Below are 11,127 nucleotides of genomic sequence, written 5' to 3' on the forward strand. Positions count from 1 at the left end.
ACTAACCTATCCTTAACCTAATTTAATTTAAAATCAACCCAATAACCATATATATATAATCACCACCTCCTCCCACCACCACCTTCACCATTGCCGATTACCACCACCACCACCTCCGATTATCACCACCACCAACCACCGATTACCACGACCACCACCGCCCACCACCACCGATTACCACCACCTCCGATTATCACCACCACCAACCATTGATTACCACCACCATCTCCGATTACCACCACCACCAACCACCACCACCACTATATATATATAGCTTAATTTAAAACATTAACAAAGATATTCTCACAAACCCATTACTTGTCATTCGTTTTTGGTTGAATAAATGAGAAGTAATCATTAAAATGAGTTGAAAATGGAAGTTGCGGAGAGGTTTAATGGAGGGTTTTTTTTCAGAGAAAAGTTCGGTTATCACGAATTAATTTTTTCTTAACCTAACTCAGAGTTCGGTTGATTCGCAAAAAAAATACGTTTAACCGAACTCCTTGTATTAGAACAACGTAAGTCCATAAGTTCGGTTCCTTCGCAAAATAAGGATATCACCGAACTTTAGTTTATGAAAATAATGAGAAGTCCACAAGTTCGGTTCGTTCGCAAAAATATTAAGTTTTCTTTGTAACCGAACTCTACTTTTGAAACTTCGTAACCGAACTCTACCTAATTCGCCAAGAAATAAATTTCGTAGTAACCGAACGTTTTCCTAATTGCATATATGCATATATAAGCCCAGTTCGGTTGATTCGCAAAATATGTTGAAGTTTGCGAACCAACCGAACTTCTAACACTAGGTTACTTTTAACCTGCAGTTCGGTTGGAAACTTGGTTGCGTTGTAGTTTGCGAACTAACCGAACACACAAGATGTACCCAAATAAATTGTTAAGTTCAAAGTTCGGTTACCTACCATTTTATCCTAGGTAACCGAACATTACAGTGTACGACCAAAACCTCCATTAACGAGCGAGTTCGGTAACCTGCGTGTTTGGAAAACGTAACCGAACTACACTTTCAGGTGTGTTCGGTTACATGTTCTTGACATATGGTAACCGAACTGGCCCAAATCTACATAAAAAATTTCATTTTTTTTTTGAAAGTTTGGAGCAATTCAACCAACATTATCTAAGTTTGAAGCATACATGGGTACCCAAATACCCTTCCTCCGGTTGTGGTTGGTAAAATCCATCGTTTTTCATGTTTTCCTTCTTCATCTTCTCTAACTTTACTCTCTCAATAATTCTACTTCTTTAAAAAAAAACCATCTGATTTTTTTATCTCACTAATTATCTTTAACTTAATCATCTCACTAATCATTACACTAACTATTATTAACACTAAGTTATCATCACCCAAAATTAATCAGGAGGGTAATTTAGGTATTAATATAAATATCTAGATAAGGGGTGACCTAGATTTACTTCTAGTGTCTTTACCCAAAATAAAATCATGGTCCCCCCCAAAAAACCATAGTCTCCAAAAAATCGTTCCTGTTAAAATTCTCGGACCAGGAATAATAAGCCCAAGCTAGTGGTTAACCATTTTGTTTGGCTATAATTTCAATATACCGTAAAAACTCCATATATTAATAAACTCTATATATATTAATAAAAACTCACACTCTCAACCTGGGCCAGTTATAAATAGTAATAACCTCCACATTTTAATAGTAATAGATTTTCTTAGTCCCAGTATAAGGAATTTACCTCCATATATTAATATAATTGACATTATATTGGAAACTTATAGATCTTGTTACATCAAAATATAAGGTAAAATAAAATATTTATCTATAGTTGTTTTAGACAAGGATGTAACTTGTTGAATTGTCATCGCATCTTTTATTTTGAGGATGTGTAAGATCTCATTACTATTGACACCTTCTTGTTGAAGCCAAAATATTTCCAACTTTTTGAGCATATTTAAAACTTTTTAGGCTGAAGCTTTTAGTATATTCGTACTATCATCATCAGGATTATCTCCATCCACTTGTTATCTAATTCCATCGATGATTTATTCTTCGGTTAAAACAACTTCATTTACAATCCCATTAAGAACGGTTATCTTTGATGTTCCGAAAACATGCTCTTCAATTCGTTTCAAATATCTTTTACATACATTGAATTGGTTAGACAAGTATCGAAAAATTCTTAAAGGTCTTATAAGTTTATACATAGATATATGTATTTGTGTATTGAGACTACAAATATGTATGCACGTTATCCAATATCATTTACATACTTTGAATTATCAAAACAAAAAAAAAAAATTGTATACCTCCCTATATTAATAAACTCCATATATTAATAATTTGGTGAAGTCCCAAGGCTATAAATATATGGAGTTTTTATTGTATATAGCTAAGCCAAGAGACTGCAAACAAAGTAACCACTGCAACCCTCCTATTTCGCATAGCCTATTGGGATGGAAACTCATTTTTGTCGGAACAGTAGAATATGGAAGCTGAGTTTTTACGTTATGTCCACTGTGTTAAACTTGACCGTTCAGAAACTTATTTTTCGTATTTTACGTATAAAGTATTAGGAAAAACGAGGATTTTGCACCTTTCCTTCTTCACTTTTTCGTTCTTTCATTCCCACTATATTCTCCCCTTTTCGTCTAAATCTAAAGTGAGACGAATTTATTGTTATTGTGTTTTTAGACTTTTTGCATAATGTTGTTTTGTTGTTGTTGACGATGTACGTTTATTATTCGTGGTATATTCCATATTCTTCTACTTATAATGTAGGTTAAAAAAAATATCTCAAATTTCAGCTATGCTAGTAAGCAAGTTGCGATTTCTAACTTGTATACGAGAAAAAGTGGTTATCAACAACCCCAACCACAGTCTCAACCACAGAATCCAAGCCGTAATATTGATGAGAAGTTGAACGTTGTGATGCAAGGAATTACATCATTGTTTCAACAAAATCAGCAGAAGGCCGATTCTGTTATTAAGGATTTGCATACTAAAATGGGGCAGTTGGCAACCGATATGAATTTATTGAAGGCTCGGGTATCCTCTAAACTTCCATCTTAACCCTTGTTAATCCATAGAGCATGTTATTGCAGTAATGTTGAGAATTGGAAAGCAGTTAAAGCCAAATCAACAGAGACAGATTGTTGATGACTTAGATCAGGAAGAAGAGACGAAAACTGAGCCTAAAGAAAAGCCAATTCCATCCCGTCAATCTAGGGTTTCGGTTCCTACACATATTATACCACCTCCTTTTCCTAGTCATTTTTCCAAGTCTAAAAATCAAGATCAAGATAAAGAGATATTGGACATCTTCAGCAAGTTGGATCCCGTTTATTGAGGCCATCAGAATGGTACTCAGTTGGGCCAATTTTTTGAAGGAGTTGTGCACTAAAAAGAAAAAGTTGATGGGTAATGAGGTAATGGGTGCGGCGAAATATGTTTCGTCATTTATTCAAAAGAAAATTCACCTAAATTAAAAGATCCTGGTAGCTTCACTATACCATGCACTATTAGAGCATTGCTCGGTCGAACTCGCATGCGTTGCTATCTCAAGCATGCTTGTCAAGTTTAGTTGTCAAAAATATATGTCTTGATTTCTAGACTACTTATAGCTAAGTCTTGGACTAGGACAGTTAAGTGTAGTTGAGCTCCAGACTCCACGACGATCATCTTAGGAAGACGAAGAACTACTCAAGGAACCAGTGGAACTTCATCCGACTAAAAAGTATGTGGAGACTTGAACTTATCTATCACTCAAAAGTCTACCTCTTTATCTCCTATTCTTGAGACAAAGTCGTATAAGTATGATAGTTTTCATACATACACATTTGCTATTTCGAGCCGAGTTTACTCGCCTATCTTTTTCTCGAAATATGTGTTGGTAAGCTTTCGCTTTAACCACTTTTCATCTTAACCCGTGACGAAAGTCATGATGACGTTTCAACCTTGAAAATAGATTTGATGACGATAGTTGTGAATAACGACTGTTATAACATTATAGAAGAATGTTTCAATGATTGAAATGTAGAGTTGAGATTACGTAACCAACTATGGATATAAGCATATATAGTGTGTTCGCACATTAGTGTATAAATCCATGTACCGAAAACCAAGTGTATGCATATGTGTGCATACGGTATTGGTGAAGGAGACAGGTTGGGTATGCGTACCAGCGGAAGTTTTGGAACCGAAAATTTCAACTGAGTTTGTAAGTTTGCAAACTGTTAAACCAGTCACCTTAGGTACGCATACTCGTACGCGTACCCACAGAAGTTTTCGGACAAAAATTTCTTCTGAGTTTCTAAACTCAAATCCGGTAGCTATCGTACACGTACCCGTACGCGTACCCAAGCTGGTTGTATTTCTCCAATCGGAAGTTCATGAACTTAAACAATAAATCAATAAGGAATGCAATCTTTGCAAACCGTGGCTATATTGTTCATGAATTGATTCAAGTGAGCCAAATCGATTTTGTTTCAATTGTGTCTATTCATAAAGATCTAAGCAATTGAACAACTCTTCAACTAGTTCTTTTGAAGTCATTTGAACTAGTTGTGAAGAAGATGAATACGGTTAATATGAAAATGCTCATATGGCTAACCATTGGTTAACTGTTTGTGAACCAACTAAGTGTACACATTTAGGTACAATTACTCAAACCTAAATAAAATACATTTCATTTGTGTGTGACAAGCTAAGTTCTAATCTAACGGTTGAAAGATATTAGCTTGGTTAAATCAGGTTTTTCATCTAACGGTGAATATTGAATGCTTTGTTACCAAGGTAACTTAGATTGCAAACCCTGATTTGAAAACTATATAAAGGAGACATCTAGCAACTGGAAAAACTAATCCCCACACCTCTTGTGTGATACTAGTTGGTTTTGCTAGAGTCGGTTCTCCTTTAACCTTAGGTTTCTTCTCGAGACCCTGTAGGTTAACGACTGAAAGACTTCATTGGGATTGTGAAGCCAGACGAAACTACTTCTCTTGTAGTTGAGCGATCTGATCTTGCCATTTTTTATCGTACGAGTTCAATTGAATAATTTACTTGAGATTATATCTCTGATAGGGAAAGATAAAAAGAAATCACAAGTATCTTCGTCTCATCGTTTGTGATTCCGCAATATTTAGTTTCGTTACCATATGATTTAGATTATTGTGAGGTGATTGATAATTCTAGGTTGTTCTTCGGGAATATAAGTCTGGGTTATCGATTGGTTCTTGTTCACCTTGATTTTTTCAAAAGACGGAACAAAAATCTTAGGTTTATCTGTGCGAGACAGATTTATCTATTATCGTAGACTTTTCTATGTGATACAGATTTGTCTATTAAAGTCTTCGACTTTGGGTCGTAGCAACTCTTGGTTGTGGGTGAGATCAGCTAAGGGAATCAAGTGTGTAGCATCCTGCTGGGATGAGAGACGTAAGGAGCGCAACTGTACCTTGAATCAGTGTGAGATTGATTAGGGTTCAATTACAATCCAGACTGAAGTTAGTTTGTAGTAGGATAGTGTCTGTAGCGGCTTAATACAGTGTGGTGTTCAATATAGACTAGGTCCCGGGGTTTTTCTGCATTTGCGGTTTCCTCGTTAACAAAATTTCTGGTGTCTGTGTTATTTCTATTCCGCATTATATTTTTTTATATAATTGAAATATGACAGGTTGTGTGTTGTATCGATCAATTGTGAAATCCAACCTTTGGTTGTTGATTGGAAATTGATTGATCCCTGGATATTGGTCTTTGGTACCGTCCAAGTTTATATCTCTTGTATTTAATAAAGACTCACAGATTTCTATTTGCTTGAGTATAGATTAAATCAAGAGATCGAGATATTAACTCCTTGATATACTTTTTATTAAGATTGAATCTGACTGTCTAGTTGATTCTCTTAAAAGTATATTAGAATTAGTCCATACAGATTGTTAAGCGAGATATTGGGTGTGGTTATTAGACCCCCGCTTTTTCATGCACAATTGGTAAAACTAGGTTTACAAATGCTTTGCTAGATTTAGGAGCATCTGTTAATGTTATGCCTGCTTCAATTTATGATTCTCTTAATCTTGGTCCTCTCAAAAAGACCGGTGTTGTTCTTCAACTTACTGACTGATCTAATGTTTACCCAAAAATGGTTGTTGAGAATGTTGTGGTGCAGGTGAACGAGTCAATATTTCCATTGGATTTCTATGTTTTATACATGAATTATGCAAACTCATCAAAGTCGACACCCTTGTTGTTGGGTAGACCATTTATGAGGATTGCTGGAACGAAGATTGATGTCCAAAAAGGCACCTTAACCATGGAGTTCGATGAAGAAGCCGTACACTTCAATATAATTGAGGAGATAGGTATCCAAGTGATGTGAGCTCATGCTTTTTAGCTAAATTAATCGAAGTTGGCTAAAAGTACCTGAAATGCCAAGTCGGGCTGACGACGTTAAACCAAGCGCTACATGGGAGGCAACTCATTGGCCTCTATCCCTTTTGTTTTTATTTATGTTTATAATTTTCTTAGCATATTTTGCATTCCCATCTTAAATTTTACAAAGTCTTATATCTATAATGAAAGTCTTGACGAAAACTATTTCGTTAGAAAAATTCTGTCTGCGCACCTTGTGCCAAAATAGCTCTTGAGACTTCATTTGAAGTCCGATTTGAGTGGTTGACCCAACTTTCAAAGAGGGCAGATCATCTTTATTTCCAAAAAGAAAATATTAATTTAGAGTCTGTTAAGTTGGACTGACTAGCCTGGAAATTTGAGTTTCGGTATTTTCCAGAATTTTTATCAGACTGCGTGTCTGTCAATCCGGAGGCCATATTTGTCAGACCATTTACTGAAATACTGTATCCTTTTGACACATCATAGAAAAGACGTAGGCGAACAACTTTTTTGAGGATGTTTTTCCTAATCCCTTATCTAATTGTACCGTTTTCGAGTTTTATATGATGTTATGTCAAAAATCAGAAACTTCGGTTTTTGAATATTGAGGACAATGTGGGGTTTAAGTGTGGGGAAGTAGTTAAACATGTTTCACTAATATATTAGTATTAGTATTAGTATTCACTTTTGTAGGATATTTTTAATATTTTATATACTTAAAAAAAAAACTCTATGATTTCTTGGCTATTTGAAACTTTATCTTTGTAATTGCAGGAAATCCTACACTACACCCCTCACAAGATTTCATTAACATTCAACTCATTTTTGGATTAACAATCCTAATTTTATTGATGAATCTTTGAACAATCTTACAAGAAAAGATAAAGGAATCAAGAATAACCACTGCTCTAAATTTTCTCTCTCCTATTTACTTGCTTCTCACTCAAAAAAGATCTCTCCCCTTCCTTTACAACTGAACGACTATTTATAGGGAATTACATAGTGGATGACAGCTAATCTGTCCTTTATTTTCGGATATGACTTGCGACATTATCGCAACCTTATAGATATCAATATCGCAAAACTTCCTTATTTTCGCAGGACCGTCACACTTTTCTCATGATTTGGTTGATGTCGTTTACTATGTCGTTAGTTGTTCTGCGACACTGTTGTGTTGTGTTGTTAATAATTTCGCTGAGGCATTATTGCTGCGAGATTCTGATCCTACATCTTTCCTCTTCTCATATCTTCTCTGCGAAGTAGAGAACGATGTGAGAAATGCTGCATTTATCGATCACTTCATATTCTGCATTTATCACACGTATCCTTTCTCCCATCTATTTCTTGACACGTCTTCTGTAACCGCTGCTTTTCAACCGCTCACGTCTTTTCGCATTAATTGTGTTTATCTTCTCGAAAATCTCCTCTATATATACTCTTCTTACTCTCCCTTTTCTTCTTTTTTACTCTCTTTTTCATCTTCTCTGCAACTTCATCATTTTCTCCGTAAATTCCTCTGTTGTAATTTTTCTTCTATCTTCCTTCTTCAATCTTCTTAATTCTTCGTCCATTCCCATAGCCTATGTTCAGATATGCCTCCAAGCGGTCAAAAACATGAGAAAACCTTAAAGGATGTTCAAAAAGATCTTGCTGAGAAAGGTTTCACACTTTCTACCATTCCTGGTGAAAGTGCCAAGTCAATTCTTTCTATCAAACTTTTCTCTGATCAACATTTTGATGATTAATCAATCATAGTTTCGTTGGGTCAAATTCTCGCAGGTATCCCCATTCCTATTTATGACCCAGATATTCCTTTGTTCTATGATATTCTCGCTCACTCGGGATTTTCGCGAGCTATCTTCCAATTGAATGGGGATTGCATCCGTATGATGCTGAAGTTCGCTAACCGTGGTGCTGGTAAAGGATCCCTTTATTCCAAAGAACTTAGGGATCCTAAATTCGTAGATCTAGATAGTCGTTGAGAAGTATACAGTAGCGAATTTCTTCAAAAATTATGAATTAATATCCATGAAGAAAGAGAATACTCGTTGGGGTATTCGCTTGAAAATGAAGGATGTTATTGCTGAAGATAAAATGCTCATGCATGACATTGATTGGCATTATGGAATAAATAAAACCCCTCGCCAATCCAAAGATGATAAATGGTGCGTCTTCCCCTTGATGCTGAAAGGACCCTATATTGCTGGTTCTAATGTCATTCATGCGAATCTCACCGCTTATCGACCCTGTGTATTCTCTTGGACTGATAAAGTGAAAGACGTATATTTATTCTAATTTCGCCCACTTTATGTTTCTTTATTTATCTTTACTCTTTTGTTTGCTGATTCTTGCGACATTCTACGGATCCAGAAACTGAAAGATAGCTACCGCAGGACTGGTAAAGCCAATACCTTGCTAGCTCTTCGCTCATACACAGATGAGGTAAGAATTATTCTTTTATGATTTTAAATAATATATTGTTGCCTCTGTTTCTTATCTTCATTTGTGTGTGAAGGTTATTGCTGAAGTAGAAGAATCCACCAAGGCTGCGACGGCTGGTGATAAGGGTTCTGAAGATGATGAATCATCTGCATCCTCTTCAAAGAAAAGAAAGAGAGGGAATTCTCCTCCTCCTCCAGATGTTCATTTCCCTGATGGTTATGAAGATGATGAAGACAACAAATATGATGATGACGACTCTGCTGCGAATAAAGATTCTCTACCTGAATCCTCTATGGCACAGTTATCTGGTATCTTCTCTGATTCTTGGCAAAGTATGGGAGATAATTGCCTCGCCAGTATATGCAAAGTTCTCGCAACTATTTACGATACTCCTTTGTTGGATGGTGATAGTTCTCTTCGTGGAGTCTCCAGATCAGTGACTCCTATCTTCCTAAATTCCCTCAATAGTTTGGTATGCTTTCGTCTTTTTACTTCTTCATTATTGTGACTCAAAATTTATTTTTATTTTAATTATTTTTTGTATTTTCTTCGCAGGCTGGAAAAGCTTCTTTCGCTGTTGCCTCGGATTTGGAGAGGAGACGCGAAATTCTTGAAAAGAAGAATCTTCAATTTCGTACGAAGAATGAAGAACTGGAAACTGAAGCTAAAGGTCTTCGTGAGAATAACGAACAATTAGAAGCTGAAGTTAAAGTTCTTCGTGAGAAGAACAAACAACTGGAACCGACACTTTTTCGCAAAGGAACAAAATTTCTACTCTTCAAAAAGCTAATGATCAGCTCTATGGTATGCAATTTTTCTCCTTTCCTTTCATTCATTCATCCTATTGTCTTATCTTATTTGATTAATCCTTTTTGCAGACATTTATGGTCTTTCTGATGAAGCCATTCTTCTTCGTTCATTTCCCGATGCCCTAGATAATGACACTCTTCTTGAACATCTTAATAAATCTTTGAATAGTTTCTCTAATGATAAAATTTCATCTCTGCCTTTGAATGAACTTAAATCCAAATTTCTCCTCTTAGAGATTGATCATAGATCTAGTTTAGGTTTAGCCAACCAATTTAAACGTTTTTATATCAATTATAAAGAGAAGATCAATGAATTAAGAACCAAGATTAGCAAACTTATAGATGATAAAGATCGTATCTCTGATCAAGGTGTTAAGGCTTTGGCGAAATTCCAAGAGACTCTTCTTGAGGTTCAACTTGAACGAGATGAAGCCAATCGTCAAAATGTTGTGCTTAGCGAGAGAGAAAACCAAGTTCGTTCTCGTCTTCTCATAAATAGTGATGATGAGTTCGCTTGGGCCGCGACAATCTTGGATAACGCCGAAAAGATTTAGGTGTAAATATTAGTCTCCAAGTTGAGCATACAACCTTGATTAGAGATATGATTTTTGAGAGAGAAGGTCATTAACTGTTTTCCTTTATTAATCTTTGGTTTTTCACGAGTTTTTATCAAGTTATTGATTAATTGTTATATGCTTCGCAGGATCTGAAAGTAGATATCGCCAAAGAGTTGAGGAACTTGAAGCTGAAAAAGAGGAACTCGCAAAGAATCTTTCTTCTCACAACGACAAATATTTTAGATTAAAGAATCAAACCAACATCACTGTTTCGAACTTTAAGATCGACGCTCTGCATTTTTGCAATCAAACTATTCAAATGGTTTGTGATGACCATAGTATTCCTCACTCTGATTATCCTTGTCTCTTGGAGGAGATCCCAAAGAACATTCCTAGTATGACCATCTCTGATAGCGAAGCTGCTGATGAAGAATCTGATGGTGATGAAGGTTCTGATGGAGATAAAGGTTCTGATGCAGACGAAGAAGAGAATAAGTCTGATGAAGATGATGAAGGATCAACTAAGAAGTAGTCTTTGTTTCTTTCTTTGATATTATGTAATACTTGTACATTTATTCCTTCTTTTTGTATATTTGCGAATTCTTTTGGTTCCCCATATTCCTTAATATATGAGTTTCTTTCATTTCGACCTGCATTCATTAAAATAATTCTTCTTTGCAATACGGTTAATCAACATAATCATTAATTTTTGAATTTTTGCGTAAATATATCATGTGGAGACAAATAACATTTTCTAGTTTCATTCATTCCCATACTTGCCTCTGTTATTTGTATCCAAATGAGAGATTTTGCAGATTTTTCTTATTTTGTGCCTCAACTTCGCAGTTGTTTATGTATAATTTCGCAATCATATGCGAAGTGAATTTTGATTCTTTTCAAAATCCCATTCCTGTGTGGTCTTATTTTTCCTTCCTAGTTAAAGGTATTATT

This window comes from Papaver somniferum, chromosome 1, assembly GCF_003573695.1.
Source record: "Papaver somniferum cultivar HN1 chromosome 1, ASM357369v1, whole genome shotgun sequence".
Lineage (NCBI taxonomy): Eukaryota > Viridiplantae > Streptophyta > Magnoliopsida > Ranunculales > Papaveraceae > Papaver > Papaver somniferum.